Genomic DNA, 5,488 nt, shown 5'->3' with positions numbered 1-5,488 from the left:
AGTCTGACTTCTCAGCACCCCCCCACCCCCAAACACCACATTAACTGAAAAGTACAGTACGGCTTTGCAGAGCAACACCAGCTTTGTTTTACAAATGGTAGCCTATAGGGGCCACTGCCCGACTACAGTCAGTCTAAGGGTAGAGGACTAAGAGCTAGAAGACCAGTACTTAATTAGACATTCCCACAAAGACCCATAAACACCTTGTCAGCTGCAAAGTACTATGCATTTATGGTCATTTCTGAGTAATGGACATGCATTTTTTTTTAGAGTAATTAATACTTGTTAGTCCTCAGGGTGAGTGAGACTGTCAAAAACTTGTGTTCTTTAAATTTAACTATATATTTACATCTGCCGCAGACATCATGGAAGGTCAAATCTAATGGGATCAGGCTCATTCACAGAATGCATTTAACTATACATAACAGCAACTTTTGACTGATACTGCTGCAGATATATTTTCACGCATTAACTTTAACTGCAGGTTTCATAACCTACATGACATCTGCATGTATGTTTAGGTGTTTACTTGGCACAAAGTCATGTGCAAATACACGCCATGGCAATTGTTGTCTTTTTCTGACATATTTGTACAAGTAAGCATTTCACACTGTCTTTTTGACATTTCAAATATTTATTCAAGAAAAAATATTGCTAGATAGAATATTCTTTTGAGGAAAAAGTAGGTATATCCTTGGCCACAGTAGCTAGTACTGCCCCTCTTTAAGCTGAAATAACTTCTTGTAGGTATTTTGCATAATTGTCCACCAGTCTCTGACATCGGCCTGCTGAAATTTCTGGCGACTCCACCATGCAAAATCCTTTCAGTTGCACTATATTTGATGATTTTCTTGCCAATTTCAGATATTCCCCAGCAACATTTCACATGGATTCAAATCAGTTTTTTTCTTGCCTGGGCCATTCCATAACCCTTTATTTTTTCATTTTGATTCATTCCTTAATGGATCTGCTGCAGTGCTAAGGATTATTATCACACTAAAAGCTCCATTTCCTGTCCAACTTCTACTCTTGGACAGATGGCTTCACATTATCTTGAAGCACTTTTTGATATGATGCAGAATTAATCGCTGAATCAGTGACTATAAGCTGCCCTGTCCCCAAGGCAGCAAAGCCATCCAAAACTCTAACATATCCACAACCATGATTCAGAGTTAGTATATGGTATTTCTCTGAAAAACTGTGCCAAACATATCCAGGGGTCCTGTGGTCGAACAACTCTTGCTTTGGTTTGTCTGTTCAGACCACATATGGCTCGCTCATAGACTAAAAACGTTTGTTTTCCTCTTGTGCTCTTTTTGGTCAGCAAAGGCTTCTTGCTGGCATGAAGGTCAAATGTCTGCTGTGTTTTTCTGATTGTAGACACATGCTCTTTGATGAGCGGTTGCATGACTTACCTGCAGATCACGTGATGCATTTTTTGGAGGTTCTTGTTCAGACAGTCCTGGAGAAATTGGCCTTGTTTTTTGTGGATTTCTACTTTTCCTGTGTTATTCTAGGGTCTTTATCTAACAATATAAAGTGCATTGGGATCACGATCTTGGGATTGTGACACGAGCAAAACAAATATTTTAATAGCAAAGAGAACACCAGACCCTAGATGTCATGGGTTGAAGCAAGAAAGCTTTATGCGTGGCAGATTCTACCTTTCACCCATTGAAGGTGTTCATTTTTATGAATTTATGAATTTTCAGGTGCGGTAGTTGCAAAACTGATCTCAAAAATATATCAATATTATGTTTCATATTTGTACAACAAAACCATCTTTTAAATTTAAGGTTCTTTTTAAAAGAGGTTTAAGTGTTTGCTTGTTCACATATGTTTAGAAAAAAAAAACGGTGTCTATGTTTATGTATGTGACTATATGAGGTATGAAGATGCAGGGACACTTCTTCCTCGGATGAGGTGAACCTAGTTTAGCTCACCATCCCACGCTGGCTCTCTTCATTAAGTATTCACTAATTACAGGGGAGGAGGACTGAGAGGAAAACTGTGAAATTGGTGAATGTTTGGAGTACTGAAAAGATAAGAACTGTGCAAGAAATGCTACAGCTCAACATGAAGAGGTAGTCTAAATAAATCAAGTGTTTATGCTCATTAATGCACTGGCTTGTGCTGGGCCTCTTCTCTTCTAAATGTATCTCTGGTAACATAACTCAAGAAAATTCAGCATCAATCATCAAGCTTTATAATATTTTGCCCTGCACAAGTGAAAATCCATTTAGAGAGCATTCTGTTTGCCCGCTCCTGTCAGTGAAACTGAAGTAATTATTTTCTAATACTAGAGAATCTAATGGCTCAAATGTTTGACTCAGATTCTGCATAAGATCTCTGTGATTAGACTAAATAACAGAGTATCTGAGAGCAAAGCTTTGTCACTCAGGTTGTGAGACGGTACTGCCACAGCCACTGACAGGGCTCGTGCGACGGTTAGTTATCTCTTAAAGGTGGCAGGTCTTTGAAATGCAGATACAAGCGAAGCTGCAAATCACAACAAAACCTGTGGCAAGTGGTTACTCTTGGAAACCCTGGCAAAGTGGATAATTACTGTATCAGCTGGAACATTTAGGAAAACACGTGAGGGCAAACTAAGGTTACACTTTTAACTTGCATACAATTTCCTTTAACATCTAACATCTTTAGCATCTCATTGTCATCAATCTGCATTTGACATTGGCTGTAGATTAATAAATGAAAGCTACTTCTGGCAGAAAACATTTCTCCACTACATTTTTCTTTTGGCCGTTTCCTCTTTAAACTCTGCTTCCTTCACAAACTGTTTTACGCTCATGTTACCAAACATTTTCTCGTGGTTTCAGAGTGCATGTCTTTTCCACAGACTGTCCAAGACAAACATCTTTATCCCGGGTAGGAATATGCTGTTTTACCCGGCATGAACTACTTTATGTTCTTTACTATGCAGCACAAACCACCTCTTCCCCACAACCCTTCCCCCACTCTTTGTACAGTACCATCTTGGCTGTTGACCTGGTTAAAAAGAAAAGGAACACTTATGTTTTATAAAGCCTCTCATCTTCCTTCCTCTTCTCACACCACTTCCAGCAATAGAGTCAGCACAACTATATATATCATTTATTAAATCTGACATTGCACTTCAGTAAATGTTGGCGCCTAATATGAGATGTGTTGTTTAAGACAGCCAGCCAGCTACTCCAGCACGCTATGGTCCATTAGGCCTTCACTCTGGCTCATGAAAACATGGGGTGGATGATACAAAACATCATTCTGAAAGATGTACTAGAGCAACCACTTAACAGACTACCTGTGTCTTACTGCTGGATGGAGAAGTGCTTTTATATGACACTTTCCAGAACACCCTAACTGAGGTGTTTACATCTTAGCAGTATTCGATGCGAGGCAAACAACTGGCAGCCCACATGACGTGGTTCCAGTTCAATCAGCTAATGGAAAAAACGAGCTCTTCATCCCCCACCGTGCCTCGTGCCCTCCACCACCTCAGTTTTCCTGCAGCAACACATTCACTACAGCAGAGTCTACCAAATGGTATAATGGTTTTGCCATTAGGGCTGCATTTATAGCCTGCAAGCAGGTCTTAGGCATTATATTCGGTCACAGCTATTCATGCTAACCTATTAAACTGAATGGCAGAGATGGAGAAAGGAGACTGAGCTTGTGAGATAGGGGAAAAAGACAAGAAACCACTAGGAGTAAGGAAGGGGGCTTTCAAGACTTTTGTGTAAGTGAAGCATATATTTGTCCTCTTACACAGAAATAATGCTTATTCTTGATAAAGACATTGCATTAATATCTCTAGCAGGGTTTTTTGAACATAACAATGCAATATGCCTCTCACTTGCTGAGTCTTACGCTCATGGCTTGAAATTAACATTGGTAGTACAATTTTACTGTGACAAATGTAATCCTTGGCTTGAGCTCCAATCCGCTGCAATCCGCTACTGATTTGACTGCATAACAATGTGAATCCATGACTCTCTGGCTGATCCATGCATTACTTAAAAGAATTCTTGCAGAATCTGCTCTGAGTTGTAGTGAAGTAATTTAGTCATCTGATAGTAATGAATGTATTAGCTCACATTTCTTGATTTTCAAGAACCCCTATATAAGAACAGTTTTTGTATATAGGGTAGGGCAGGGGTGGCAAACTCCAGGCCTCAAGAGCCGGTGTCCTGCAGGTTTTAGATGTGTCCTTGATTCATCACAGCTGATTTAAATGGCTAAATTACCTCCCCAACATTTCTTGTAGTTCTCCAGGAGCCCGGTTATGAACTAGTCATTTGACTCAGGTGTGTTTACCCAGGGTGTTATCTAAAACCTGCAGGACATCGGCTCTCGAGGCCTGGAGTTTGCCACCCCTGGGGTAGGGTATGTCTCAGTATATGAAGGATTCATAGCAGTAGCAGTATTGGGGAAACAAAAAGGTTTTCTAAGGTTGATTTGATTTCTTGATGCCATTAAAAAAAAAATCTATAACATTTTTGATCCTGAAATTAAAATAAAAAAAATGCATGTCATGTTTTGGGGAAACAACAATGTCAAATACTGTGGAGTAAGATGTGTGAAGCTATGTAGCTGTAAAAAGGAGCTGAAAATGTAATTGTGTGGTAAGTGGTTTAGGAAGGTATAAAACAGTGTAAAAAACCTGGAACTAGTAAGTCTTTTGTAAAATGGGTGCAGTGTGAATTGTATGCTTAAGTGTTTCAATTCCAGCCTGCTGTCCAGAGAGTGCATCTCACAGGCCCAGACTGCTTCACCTCATCCACTTTACTCTGTGGTCCTATAATCCACATCCTGTATTACACACCACACTGATTCAGACATTCAAATAGCCCCTGCTACAGCAAGGGGGGATATATTCATTGGTATTTTGGGATGAGTCAGCTTGGTGGCTTCGGTGAATAGGGGAAGAAATCCATGTGCTGGTCTAATTTCGCTGGTAGATCGTGGGCCTCCCTGTGATACTTATTATCTCAGCTGTGTGTAACAGTGCCCCTATGGGTGCTAGCATTTTCCACCAAGTTAGAATAAGAGCTCTTTTCTCCTCCCATAGGGGACCTGTAGTGACTCTCTGATTCGCTTTCTCCAAAGGCTGACGATGCTTCAGCAGCTCCAGGGAGGTACTCAGCACTGAGACTGTGCTGCTGTGGTTGGTTGCCTTTTAATGACTCTGCTGCTTTAGACATGCAAATAGAGCTGAAGTGGAGAGGAAGCCTGGAGGGACACTTTGGCATATGGATCAAATGCAATATGCTGGATTTTAAGGGTGTAACATGGGACTAGGCTGTATGAATGAATGCATTAATTGAATACCAAAAACACCAGTGTTCATCATGGGTAATATGATTATAAGAAGCTTTCATGCGAGAAGTATTTCCCACCTTAGGCTTATGAACATTTTTAAGAACATTTTTGGGGGGACAATGAAAAGTTCGACTGCACCTAATATTTTCTTTGTAGCTAAAATGAGAAT

The sequence above is a fragment of the Haplochromis burtoni genome, unplaced genomic scaffold, assembly GCF_018398535.1.
Source record: "Haplochromis burtoni strain Fernald_Lab_line unplaced genomic scaffold, NCSU_Asbu1 Contig_29, whole genome shotgun sequence".
Taxonomy (NCBI): Eukaryota; Metazoa; Chordata; class Actinopteri; order Cichliformes; family Cichlidae; genus Haplochromis; species Haplochromis burtoni.
This window is presented reverse-complemented; position numbering follows the sequence as displayed.